The sequence below is a fragment of the Anser cygnoides genome, chromosome Z (assembly GCF_040182565.1).
Source record: "Anser cygnoides isolate HZ-2024a breed goose chromosome Z, Taihu_goose_T2T_genome, whole genome shotgun sequence".
NCBI lineage: Eukaryota > Metazoa > Chordata > Aves > Anseriformes > Anatidae > Anser > Anser cygnoides.
In genome coordinates, this window is record NC_089912.1 from 82293081 (window position 1) to 82307091 (window position 14011).

General features: G+C 43.7%; 2 long non-coding RNA genes across 3 annotated transcripts in view; one reads left to right on the forward strand and one right to left on the reverse strand.

Annotated features, from left to right (window-relative positions):
* Positions 1 to 482, forward strand: part of LOC136789109 (uncharacterized) — a 10116-nt gene extending 9634 nt beyond the window's left edge. The window contains exon 3 of the long non-coding RNA XR_010827921.1: positions 1 to 482. This is a non-coding gene — a long non-coding RNA (uncharacterized lncRNA).
* LOC125180502 (uncharacterized) overlaps positions 463 to 14011 on the reverse strand; it is a 44923-nt gene continuing 31374 nt past the window's right edge. Inside the window, exons 4-5 of one of the 2 annotated variants that reach the window (XR_010827918.1) lie at positions 13018 to 14011; positions 463 to 10418 (exon numbers count right to left, since the gene is read on the reverse strand). The exon at positions 13018 to 14011 is cut by the window's right edge and continues 14469 nt beyond it. This is a non-coding gene — a long non-coding RNA (uncharacterized lncRNA). The other variant, XR_010827917.1, reaches the window with a different exon arrangement.

Consider the following 14011-nt stretch of genomic DNA (forward strand, 5'->3'; position numbering starts at 1 on the left):
ACACAACCGCGAAGTAGAGGCACGCTCCTCAGAAGGGTCTGTCTGCACGTGAAGGAGTAAAGCCACTGGAAGGAGGAGGGAGCTGGGTCCATACAGCACGTGCCACCACCTGAGGCCTGTTATTCTGGAGGGCAGTCTGCTGTATCCACGGCAACAGGGAATTCAGCTCCTTGCTTTCCATTGCATAAAAGAGGGGAATTGTGTTAATTCATGCTTGATGTAATGGCTGTCTGGCTGGACACCTACCACCAATAAATAATAAGCCATGGGTCAGGTATTTCTTGGGAGCTAATGGCCACCTGTGCTAAAAGCTGTCAGCTCCTGTGGTAATTCATTAAGTGATGGGAAATGGCCTTTATGTCAGTCTTTACGGCAACAGTAGAAAAGTTTTGTTTCTAATGTAGTCAGCTTTACCACACTAATGCCATTTCTAAGTGAAAACAGGAATAGCCTAAAGTCTGGAAAAATGCTGCAGACGCACAACCGCTCTTGCAAGAAACAAACAAAGAAACAAAGAAACAAAAAAACAAAAAAACACAACAGTTTGCATGAAGGATGTGTTTAAGGCCTTAAAATCTGTATATTGACTGTTGGTGTTAAATTCAGAAGCTATCCATCCCACAAAATTGATGCATCTTGGACTGGATACCAGGGGGCAGTGCAGTTTGTACCGCCTCTTATAGACATTTGACAACTGATAGGCACAGCTAGCAGAAAAGTGAATGGGAGCCATCAGGTCTGGCACTTCTGGACACTGATCAAGCTGAGTGTTTGAGGAGTCCACCCCGACAAGGCAGCCAGAGTTTCCTGACTGCAGCTTCCAAGGAGGCACAGCCCATTAAAAAAGGACAGGCTCCCACAGGTGTGAACGGACCCTACATCACCAGTTTGGCTAAGCAGCAATATGAGGCATAACTGGGCAGATTTGCTGTACAAAGGCAATAGAAGGATAATTTTTCTCATTTGTCCCTTTCTGTTCCTTCCCCTGTCCAACCCCCCTCCCACCACCACTCCCTCCTCCCCCCTTCCTCCTCTTCCCCTCCCCCCCCCCCAATAAAGGCACCAAAAAAAACACCACAAAGAGAGTTTTCTGCAAGTAGAAATAGTGCTGTGTCTTTATATCATCAAGTAACTGGTGTCCTCGGGAAACAACTGAAGGGCAGGGAAGGCAATGGGAATTTTATCCTCAATACCAGCAGGGTGAAAGTCTAGGATTCTACCAGGGGGCTCCACCTGCATAGCATAATACTGAGCATTGACATGCACGTATCAGAGAACAAGCAAGGATAAGAGTCATGAAGGACAGAGGACGAAAATCATGACATATTGACTTGACTTCAGGTTTCTTTTTCCAGTTCCCTTACCTTTCTGTTTATCATTATAATCAAGGTAAAATCTTTCACCCTTATAGACAGAGTTGAAATTGCAGGCAAAACTCTCACTCCCTGAAAGTTTTGCAGCAGCAAAATAGGGATTTTTACTTCACATACAGAAGGGCAGGATGGAAAAAAGGGGGATGATGGGACAAAGAAAAGCAGAATAATGAGTTAAACACACTAGCAAATGAAAGCTAGCAGGTCATTTGAAAAGAATTATATTACGCAGGGCAAATAAAAAGGTTGAACTTGATAATGGAAGCCAATAGAATGACAGCATTGAAGGAATTAACGGAAATATTAAAAGATAGAAGTAGAAAGTGGTAAAATATGGTTTTCATCTCCTACTGGAAAACATGTATTAATGTTTCAATAAAGAGACAAAGGATGGAAGCATTATATCTTACTATAACTTTAAATGAATTAGGGAGCTCTTGCAGCAAAATATTTTATTTTTCTGAAACAAATATGTGTAAACTCGCCTTCATTGCAGAAATTCCTGTCAGATTTCTCCATTTCTGCAGAATTGTTTCAAACTCTGTCTTGTCTTTGCTAACAATGACGTCTCTCATGTTCATGGTTTCTGAGATGAAAATGAAAAGGTGAAGAGTATATGAATAACAATGTCTTTCAAATTTGGCTGACAGCCTGAAGAAACTCTGAAAAGATGTAAACTTCTAGAATTCTGAAATCTAAAGTTAACATTCTGTACCTTATTAAAAATAAGGACAATAGAAAATTAAATATAATATCCATTAGTATAAGGTTTACTGAATGCACAATTACTCCACTGAAGCACTTTTGTGACTTCCACAGTGTTTTGCAAACTCCAGAAGACCTTCTGTGAAGGCAGAACTGGTTGCAAGTGGAGCACGTGGAGATCTGGCTGATTTGCAGCCAAAATCTTTTTGCAGTGGAATGCAGCAGTTTGGTGTGTTTAGATTCACTGAGAATTGTGTCCCCAAAAATTCATGCTCCTTGTCTCCTTTAAGATGATGCACCAGATACTTTTGCAGAGTAGTTTTAAAATCATCATTAAGTTCGGAAAAGACCTCCAAAATCATCTGGTCCAACCATCACCCTGCTACCACTATCACCTACTAAACCATGTCCCTAAGCACCACGTCCAGCCTTTCCTTGAACACCCCCAGGGACGGTGACTCCACCACGTCCCCGGGCAACCTGTTCCAATGCCTGATTGCTCTTTCTGAGAAGAAATGTCTCCTAATTTCCAACCTGAACCTCCCCTGGTGCAACTTGAGGCTGTTCCCTCTAGCGTTATCACTAGTTGTCTGTGAGAAGAAGCCAACCCCCAGCTCCCCACAGCTTGCTTTCAGGTAGCTGTAGAGAGCCATAAGGACTCCCCTGAGCCTCCTCATCTCCAGACTAAACAACCTCAGTTCCCTCAGCCGCTCCTCATAGGATTTGTGAGAAAACATACTCAGAATTCACATTATTTTTGTTTCCTTCACACACATACATACACATACATACATGAATAAAAAGTCATCTAATGGAGGCACGTGTATTCCACCGACAAAATGATTGAAGCAAATTATAATAGTTATCACAAAAGTCTGAGGTCAAAAAGAGCCAACATGTGGAAATGACTTATGTGTGAGTCATTCAAAGAGAATTTTTTTGACTAAAACTATGTAAGGAACATAAAATGTCAGAATTTATGAAACTTTTAATAAAAGCTTTTTATTTTTAAGCACAGACTGGGACTATTTTTTTTTAATGCAAGAACAAATACACAGCTTTCTTCTCCATTTTCTTTTTTTCCAAGGGAAACCACTGGAGAGTAAGGTACGCAATGATTTTAAAGCAAAATGGTGCTCAACACAAACTATACAGAATACAGAATTACAGAATACAAATACAGAATTATAACTTTTTCTAAGCAGTTAGCAGTAGTTGAGTTTTATATACCTCCTAACAGACAAAGCTCAGCCCATGCAAAATTACACTATGCAAATAAACACATACAAAGAGAAGAAAACAGGTACATCTGTAAAAAGTAACTATTGCAGATAAGGCATTTGTGTTAATTCTGTGTGAAGACAAGGGCGGTGGGGCTGACTGTGCTGTACAAATAAAAATTAATCTTAAATCTGTTGAATCCTCAAGTACCTTTAAAAAAATGAAGCATTTTTTCCACATTTGGAAGCCAAAAATGGGCTCGTGCCGTATTACCTAATGGGCATTATGTATGATCTAACGGGCAAAAAGAGGAAGAAGTTTGGAACCCCCCAGTTCATTGTTCATTGTTTTCAGTGACAAGAACATCCTTCCTCTCTCGTATTACTGATAGCACCAATTTCACAAAGAAAAGTAAGTAACAAGAGTCATTTTGAACAGCAGGTAATGACAGTATCGGTCTTTATTCTCGCTTGTGCCAAAACCCCTTTACGGTGACTTGGGAGGCTAGAGAGTCCTAAAAGCAGCACTTTACCAGGTGTTGAGCAACCTTAATGAACACGAAAATCAAACCCATTATATGAGAGAGGGTATGATAAAGCGCCTAGCTGCCAATAACCCCCACACAGGTGCCTCACTCACTGTGAGATACAGAAGGAAACACATCAAAGTAAGCAGGAAAGGAAATTATTCCATTAGCTGCACAAGTCAGAGAAAAACAGTACCAAGGAACAGTGGCATTATGTCCGAATGAGGGAGAGCCTCTTTCCCACTCCACAGTTGGTTTTGCAGATGGTAAAAGGGGTGGGGATGAGGAGGAAGAAAAAAAGAAACTGTCTGAGGTGTTTCTAAAGCCTGGACACTGGTCATTGAGGGATTTACTGACTCTGCAAGCTAGTGCACCTGGCAGACAGATGCAGCTAAAGCTGCCTCAAGAGACAGAAGAAAAGACATAGGCTGAGAAAAGTTTACTAGAGAACACCTTAGAAAGGGAAAGAATCAAAAGCAAAAGGGAGAAAAATGGAAAATCACACACACACACCAAAAACCACACCACCACCACCAAAAAAAAAAAAAAAGGCAAACAAAACAAATAACCCTCCAAACTCAAAACAGATGTTTCTAATGGGAGTCTGGGCTGCCAGTACAGCATAGGTCTGAGCCTAGGAGAAAACACAAAATAAGGCACAAGTGGATAGTTTTTTCTTCTAATTGTCTCTGTTTGCTACATGTCCGGAGTTTACTTCTAAAACAGGAAGCCCTAGCTGAGAAAAAGCCTCACCTTTTCTCTGCTGTTGCCACTTACTTTCTTATTGCCTACCTCCGTTATCAGAAATTTTTCACTTTTACTGTTGACATTTTGTCTATGAGCATATTGCCTATAGCAGTTGCATCTAGAGCGCATCACATGGATAAAGCGGTATTTGGGGAATGGAGCTGGAGAGAAAAAGGTGGAAATGATACCCAAAACCCGTAGTGGAGTCGGACAGAAATTCCCCTTGAGAAAGGCATGAGGCATCATGCACACACATGAAAATTTCCGAAGGACAAGGGCTTAAGAAGTGATGATTTCAGTGGCACTGACGTCGTGAATGTGCCTTATGCCTGGTGCAGAGAGGCAGTAACTGCACTTCAGTAACCCTGTTGTGGCGTGGCAGCCCTGAAGCTCTGCTGCTTCCCCAAGGCTGCCTGGCACTGAGCCTCGAAGCGGGCGCTGTGTGCTCCAGCACCCCAGAGCACCACAGCTCTGCGCTACCCACAGCAGGCAAGGAGAGGCTGGTCCTGCAGCGTCCCCCAGGTTTTTTGTCCCCAGCTACTGGATACTCTCTGAGCCTGACCTTCGAAAACGTGTGCAGAACTTTTCTCCTCTGCAGGTTTCCTAGCCACGGGGGAGGCCTGGGGCCATGGTTTTTACTGTGTGAGTGATATTCTCCATGTTTGTAAAGGACAAGCATTTAATGGACCATCTGTCCATGGTCTTCTCATGGTCTACTGTGTTGCAGGCAAAACTGCAGCTCCCATTATGTTTTTAGCTGCCTTTTCCTCTGATTCATTAAAGCATTACATGTGCAATGTCAAATTTTTGATTCAATAGGGTGGGATATAAATGGCTGCAAACTGAAGGGGAATGATACATATTTCTGCAAAGGCAGAAGCTATTGCTTTGTATAATGCCTACCCAGCCCCAAACGGATGCGGCAGATGGAGGAAGGGAAAACAGGTTACATGCCTGCAGTGTAAGTGTACTGACAGGCTCTGCCCTGCCAACTAGCTCAATGACTTGCCATGCCTCTGTTAGAGTGGTTTCTAACAGGACATGAAATTGCAGTTCAGATTGTAATTTAGGAGCGGTTTTCATGTCAGAGGAGTCCACTGAAGCACAAGTTAAGTGGCAGGTATCAGCCCCTGAGCTAGAAAAGGACTATTTTATAATTTTAAAAAAGGCAATTTTTTTTTTGTTTGCATGTAGAGAACAAACAGCAAGCCTCAATCTGAATCTCCTAATAAGAAGACCCTTGAAAAATCTTATTATTTGTTATAATCATATTATTTGCCACTCTCCACTCTCTGGCTTTGAAACAAAGAAAATTCAAATCAGAATTCTTCACTTTTATTTGTCTCCAAATTAACATTGCTGTTTGCTATTTCTTTATTTCATATGCTGTTCTGTTCTGAGCTTTCACACCAACACACAGAGTCTTAATTTCACTAACTACATACTTGAAATCAGATGCAGAGCTCAGGAAGCTGGGTGTTGAGTTCCTCTCAATGCATGCCCCTTAAGGACTGTCCAGAGAGCACTGAATCATTTACTCTGAACAGCCAGCAAACTGCCTATGATGCTTTCAGTCCTTCTGTGAATATTGGGCTGGATTTGAAGAAATATCATTTAAGTGAGGAGCTGCATGTCTTACCACCAAGCCATATTGTTATGTAATCTGTGCATGACCCACAGATCTTCATGTATGTTTCACTGCAGGCTGTGCATAAAACTATTTGCTATAGTATTTTAATGAGAAATTATTTTTCCCATTATACAGCAATAATTACTTCAGCAGACTTTTTCATCCCAAAAGCAGGTATGAGATTCAATAAGTGGGGGCTGCAGCTGCGAGAAGGAGGATGAAGTTCAAACAGAGTTCACAGAATATTGGCCTAATTTATGTTGGTTTACTCCTGATGGAGCCCGTAGCTGAGCATGTACAACTAAATGTTTTAGAGGTGTGAAGATCTGACTAGCCAGGAGCCAAGCTGTTTTCAAACTGTATTGCTGAATGCATTTTCTAAAATTAAAAAAAAATAATAATAATAATAAATCAAAGCCTCGATAAGTCTATTGGTCTAATCTAATCTAGAAGAAGCAAATCCTTCCTCCAGGTCACCCTGGCTTGAGCTTCTACTTCCCAGGAAACAATTTCTTTCAATTGTCCTCTCTATCTCATGGTTGTGAGGTCTGGCAATGCACGGCCAGGCAGGGGGTGTCACATCCCCATCAAAGTGCTGGATGCAGCTGTGGGGCCTGGGAAAGCTTCTGAGTCCCTAGATGCCTGTCCCACAACAATTCCATAGGAAAAAAAGACTGAGATGAGAGGGCCAGAAAGGAATCAGTTGTTAAAGATCCGGACAGTGGAGGATCGGGCCTTCAGAGCTCTTTGAAGCATGTACCCAGTGTCTGCCATCCCTTGTAGATGTGGTCAGAGAGACCAAACCTGCTGCCTTCAGCTCCATCCCTTTTTGTGGCACCTGCCTGTTATGGCTCAGGAGAGCAAGGACTTGCAAGCTCTGTGATGAACATGATGAGGCTCCTTGTCTGAGTTAATACAATTTTCACTGCTTCTCATGGTGAAAGCAACAAAATAGGTAAAAGGGCACAACCCCTTGCCCCAAGGCACACATCAATGTGTTCACCCAGAAGCTGTGGGATGGAGCAAGGAACTGAAGCTCAGTCCCACACATCCTACAGAGCTGCAGTTGCTCTGGTACATTTTGGTTGTAGCAGAACTGCTTATACCCCTTTGACCTACACCTGAGGTAATCCACAATTCATTTAAATTACACAGTCTTTCTGTGAGATGATTTAAACCAGCATTACAAAGAAGCCTCGGCTTGTCTGGGATCTAAATAGCTCCCTAATGCTGAAATGGGTTTTTGACAATTTTTGCCCATTACCACTGCCTGCTTCACCACTACCCGTTCCTAACAGCCTCCTCGCAGAAGCATGACCCAAGGGCTCAGATCTGGCTGGCACACAACTGCCATTTCCTTCTCTTCCAGCATTTCTAGGTCTCCGTTGCTATTCCAGACAACACGACAGTGAAGATGACAAACTGTCACGGTGGTACCAAGGTTCAGTCTTTTCATCCAGGGTAGCATTTTCCTGTGGCCTCTCGCAGTCTCTGGTATTTTCCTCTCATTACTGCTGTCTTCACTGATCCTTTCCACATCTGCCCTTTTACCAGTGTCACTGTCAGTCTTCAGTGACACACAGTCCCTCCTGAAGCTGCCGCACCAGCTGACGCTAACCTTTCACTTCCTGAGGTACTCTTTGTCCTTGTCAGGGATTTCAAACTGAAATTAAGCATACCTTCATCAGCTTTCTCGTATTTGAGGGGACAGTAGAAAGTTCTGTGGCACCAGCTGGGGGGGATAGGTGTACAATTACGTGGCAGCAATTCTGCCTAATTACAATCCCATGGAAACACTGCTTCTCTTTGCACAGCATCTCACATTTGGCTCCTTTGTGTGTTTTGAAGGTTTCCCCTAAATTAAAAAAAATAAAAGAAACCCTCTCGGATTAATCCATCATGCTCGTGCAGGCCTCAGGCTGCCACCACACATCAGAAGGTTGCACATTTTTATTTCTACACATGAACTCAGGAGCAACAACAGAGCCAAATGAATCTTTTCCACTCATCTGGTTTCTGTGGTCTAATATCTGCCAAGCGTTTGACCGCAGCTCTTCGGCTTGTGTCTGCAGCATCCAGGATCCTGAGGTGGCGTGTGTCCAAATACTAGCTGAGCCTGCGACAGCTTAGCTGCCATGGGCAGCACAGACAGTGTGCACTTGGTTCACCGAGGCCAAGGACACATTACGTTCGGGCTGAATCTCCAGCTCTCAACAAGTGCTGAGGAAAAAGGAATCCATTTGGGGATCAATTAATTTCTGCAGAAATACATAGCAGCTCTTTTTTTATTTACATTGCCTTTCCCACGTAATGACGAAGTCATGTAGGGACATTTATGAAAATATTGGCATACTCGAAGATGCTTTTGGAAAATGGGAGACCTAGCAAAGATGGTTTAAAAGGCACACCATTGCACCAAATATATTGTAATGTGAAAGAGTAACATTTTTTAAACTGATTTTTTATTGCTTCCAAATCAGTGAAGTACACTGCAAACAGAGAAATGTGAAAAAGGAAGAGAAGAAGAGCTGACTTTCTGTGTTGTGGAGACTTGTGTTTTTGGATGCATCCATAGCAGCCTGTCACTTCAGATCAGAAGCGTGCATTTGCAGCAAAGTTCTCTGCCATCCCCACTGTTTTGCATCACAGACTGGTCTTTGAGAGCATCAACCAGACTCCTCTTAGTTGAAAGCAAGTAAGTGGAAGATACACCACAGGACTGCACCTCATGTACTGCTGCCCCAAAGAGATATTCAGTCTCGGGGATCAAACTAAAGCAAAAGAAAATAAAGTACTACTTCCTAGAGAAGTGGTCCACTCCACTTGGTAAACTAAACATAGCTTATCACAACCACTTCTGTTAAGCTGGAAAGCTGAGAGTATACACTGAGCAGTGCAGGATTCACAGGTAGCATCAGTGTAGGAATGCACAATTATCTCACAACTGACATTCCAGTATCATTACTACTATGTATTATGGCAGCACCTAGAGGCCCTTGACACGGGTCAGGCCACTATTACAGGCACTGTCCAGACTTAATAAAGCAGTCCCTATTCCAAACAATGCAAATGGAAAAAATATGCTGAGCTACGGTCTATTTGTAAAGAGAGCAAGACAGCAGAGAGGTGACTGCAGTGGCTATATACTTTCCCAGACTAGGTGTAAATTGGGTCACAGGTGAAAAATTGCTTTGGTCTCATCCTTGCCCAGATTCAAGCTCCCCACTAAACCGCAAATAATCTGGTACAATTAGTCAGCTTGTCTCAGCTGAGGCCTTCCTTGAGAATACAGAAATGCTACAGCTCGGGTGCGAGGTGGGGTGACTGAAAGTGGGCAGGAGGAATTCCTGCAGCCTCTCTTTTCCAGGTGCTGGCTCTGAAAGCTTCTGCTGGGGGATCTGCACTTTCCTAAACACTAAATCCACCCCTGATAGCAACTGAAAGTCTTTGATTTGTATGAATATATTTCAAAATCTCCCATGATTACAGCTTTGTAATATTCTGGAAGCAGATGGCAGGCACAGCTGACAGTGACAGTAGTTACAAGTGCAAATAGGAGGTGGCAGAGAGGAGGGGGAAGATACGGAATTGACTTATGAAAACAGTGTAGGAAAAGGAGCTCTTATTTTGAAGATGCAACCAAGTGATGAAAGCAGGTAGGGAGGATCAGTTGCCACTGGGAGAAAAACATAAATCTCTGCTTCTTGATCGTGGTACAGCATGTGCTTAAATATCTTACTAAACAGGCAAGAGAGGGACAGAGGGAGAGGAGGAAAAAAGAGATTAAGACATTCAACACCACTTGACCCTTAGGAGCGCCACTCTGCTCTCCTAGGAAATCAACAGCAGCCGGCATTCAGAAACGAACACTCGGCCACTGGATAAACACTTACAATAAATGCCAGCTCCCCAGGACACCTCTATATTTCTGGGTCAGGTGAAAAAAAGTTCACTAGTCTGAGATAAAGCTCATATTTTCCCAGATCATGTCAGTAAAGAAAGTAGCTGGCATTTACTGGCTGATCCTAGCAAGGCTCTTAAAGTCGTTACATCTTCATTGCAATCCTTGAGGTGATGCTTACTTCATTAAGATGCAAGAGGGAATGTGAAACCATCCACAGCGCTAAACAAAGTTCTTACAGTGTCTCTTCAGCATATTCCTCTCCCAGGCAGCAAGGAAGATAATTTTCTTCCATCTCTCAAAACCCGCTATCATCTAAAGAGTTAAGCAACAGAGAGAATATCTCAAGGAAGACACTCTTGTGCATCTTGCCCCTCTCAACCCCCTCCCCCCCCTTTTTTTTTTAAAAAAAAACACACACAACATAGCATACATCAAAGTGAAAACTGACATGCACTGCCCTGCAGCTCTCTGCTGCATGCTTTTAGGTTTTGGAAACTTCATTTTCTACGTTATGAGGATTACATGAGAGAGGATGAAATGCTTGTTTTGAGGTTCATTTTAGACAGAGATGTAATAAATGTTGTGGCTTCCCACTGCAATGGAACAAATTCTTTTGTAGATGGACGGGGGGGGGTATGTGGTTTAGTTTGTATTTGAGTGCTAGGATCTGGGTGGAGATGCCATATGGGGAGTATTTGAGAGTGAAAAGGGGGAATAAAACAAGAAACAGGGATTGGAGGCTTAGCCACTGAAGTGCTTGCGTTTGCTCTAAATGCAGTCCACCCTGTAGTGGAAAATGAACTTCTCAGTCTCAGTCCCCACTGAACTGCAGCTTTCCATACACACACATACACACACACCTAAAGTTCCAACCCTACAATAAATAATTCATCAGCTTACAGCCTCTCCTCAGCTAATTCCCAAGACTGAGACAGCATGAAGTCTGAATTATATCTGCCCCATAATAAAATATTTGTTCTTCCAAGTGCACAAGACGAGATAATTTTAATCCCAGAATCATAGAATCACAGAATCACAGAATGGTTAAGGTTGGAAGGGACCTCTGGAGGTCACCCAATTCAACCCCCCCTGCTCAAGCAAGGTCACCTAGAACACATTGCACGTAGAGCATCCAGGGCGGTTTGAATATCTCAAGGAAAGGAGCCTTCACAGCCTCTCTGGGCAACCTGTCCCAGTGCCTGTCTCCCTCACAGTAAAAAAAACTTTTCCTCATATTCAGATGGAACCTCCTGTGTTTCAGCTGATGCTCATTGCCTCTTTTCCTGTCACTGGGCACCACTGAAAAAAGTCTGGCCCCGTCCTCTTGACACCCTCCCTCAAGATATTTCTATACATTGATAAGCTCCCATCTCAGCCTTCTCTTCCCCAGGCTGAACAGGCCCAACTCTCCCAGCCTTTTCTCATGAGAGAGGTGCTCCCTTCCCCTAGTCATCTTCGTAGCCCTCCACAGGACTCTCTCCAGGAGCTCCATGTCCCTCTTACACTGGGGAGCCCAGAGCTGGACACAGCACTCATGCGAGGCCTCACCAGGGGCAGGATCACCTCCCCTGACCTGCTGGCAACCTTCTTCCTAATGCACCCCAGGCCAGCATTGGCCTTCTTGGCCACCAGGGCACCTCGCTGGCTCATGGTTAACTTGTTCACCAGGACGCCCAGGTCCCTCTCCACCGAGTCGCTCTCCAGGTCAGCCCCCAGCCTGTACTGTTGCTTGGGGTTATTCTCCCCTAGGTGCAGGACCCTTCACTTGCCCTTGTTGAACTTCATGAGGTTCGTCTCGGCCCAGCTCTCTGGCCTGTCCAGGTCTCTCTGAGTTGCAGCACAGCCCTCTCTGGTGTACCACACCTCACAGTTTTATGTCATCACCAAACATGCTGAGGATGCACTCTGTCCCTTCATCCAGGCCACTGATGAGTGAGTTGAACAGGTCTGGACCCAGTACTGACCCCCCGGGGACACCGCTGGCTACAGGCCTCCAACCAGACTGCGCCGCTGATCACAGCCCTCTGAGCTCTGCCATCCAGGCGGTTCTCAATCCATCTCACTGTCCACTCCCCTAACACACAATTCCCAATCTTACCTATGAGGGTGTTGTGGGAGATGGTGTCAAAAACCTTGCTGAAGTCAAGGCAGACAACAGCCACCGCTCTCCCCTCATCTACCCAGCCAAGTCATTCTGTCATAGAAGGCTCTCAGATGGGTTATGCATGCCACATTGTCCATGATTACTTGCCTGCTTTTTGCATTTGTGGGCCTCTGTTGTTTAGAAGGGCTGATAAATTTACTTTACTTCCGTCTGCTGAGTAGGAAAGAACTTTGTGTTGCCCTGATGCTCCTTTCATGAAATTTATATAAAGTCGTAAGTGCATCCATACCTAAAAAGGAGAAGGCCATTTGGGCAAAACATCTGACGTAAGCGTGTTTCCACACTGATCCATGAGTAAAAGATCCTGCTCGGGTTTACCTACCAACAATGGGAATTTACTGGTACAATTTGAGAATCTTTGGCATAGGTAAGTGGCACTTGCATTGTGTAGGCTGGCTGGTCTGCAACCCCAGAGCCCCTGAACATGCTGTATAGCTTGGCTCATGGCCACTGCAACCTGTGCTCTGATGCTGTGGGCATCCTGTCTTGGTGTTTTGCCTGTCTCTGTGCAGGATTTGGGTTCTGGTGAATTGATTTCATTTGTTGCAGTTTATACCCCAGCTTGGTCATTTGACCACTGGCAATTTGATTCCTTTCCAACAGCTCTGTGCATCCAGCATTTAGACTTGCATTCTGGTAGTGAAGGCTGGGGACGTTTCCTTTCAGCTGCTCCTACAAATAAATAGCATTATCATGGGGAAGCATGAGCACGTAGAAAAAACAAACAAACAAACAAAAAAACAACACCTTTAATCAAGCAGTCACGCCTTTCACACAGCAGGGTCTACTTCCACTGGAGCTGAAGACAGCTTTACCCAGTGAAAAGCCTCTTCATTTCACCCCCATTTCTCCATCTTCTCTAGCATATTCAGTCATCACACCTGGGGAGTGGAGGGAGGAAAGAAATAAGGCCTACCTGAGAACTGATCTATTTTTCTGACTTTAGTAGCTATAGAGCTTTGAAAATTTTAGGAAGATTTACATTTGCACCTTCTATAAGGTTGGAAAAGTCTTGTCAACTCAAGCCTGTCAGAGCCATGGCTCTATCTGAATGCAAGTTTTCCCCCTTATCGGTCATCCCGGGGGTTCCAGCAACACCTTTTGAAGAATCAGCAATCTCACATACACTGATTATGCCAGAGGGTTGAAACAGGTTTCTAATTAAAAAGTTGTACTGAAAGTTGTACAGAGAAAAAGGGAACACTTCTGGATACTAGGACATCATCAGGCTTTAATCTGACACAAGAGTTGTTTGATGCATATTAGGAAAAGTAGTGAGCCTTTAGTACTTTTGCCACACAGAGGCCTAGGCTGCTTCTGAAACAGGCCCCCAGTTTCAGTTCAGTTTGTCTTGGAAATAAAAAGCTGTGAAGTAGTCAGCAGTTACCTGGAAATAATGGACTGTAAATGCTAGTGATACGGGAGCTGTTTTACACACAGATCAGCTGTCCATGGAGAAGATATAGGATAGTCAGCTGAAGAAAGTTATCTTTTAAACCCTCCCATCATTAAGTTGTCCTTACACACGTCATCTTTAGCCTGCACACATCTGGTGTTTCAGTTTCCTTGTTTCAGTTAGGACTGTGATTTTTTTTCTGCAAAAAAAAACAAGTCAGTAAAACTGTTTTGTGAACAGTTTTTTTCTTAGGTCTGATAAATATTGGCCTGAATTGGCTTAGTAAATTTCCTCTCCTCCCCTCTCCATCAGAATAACTTAACCACATTTTTTTTGCTCTGCCAG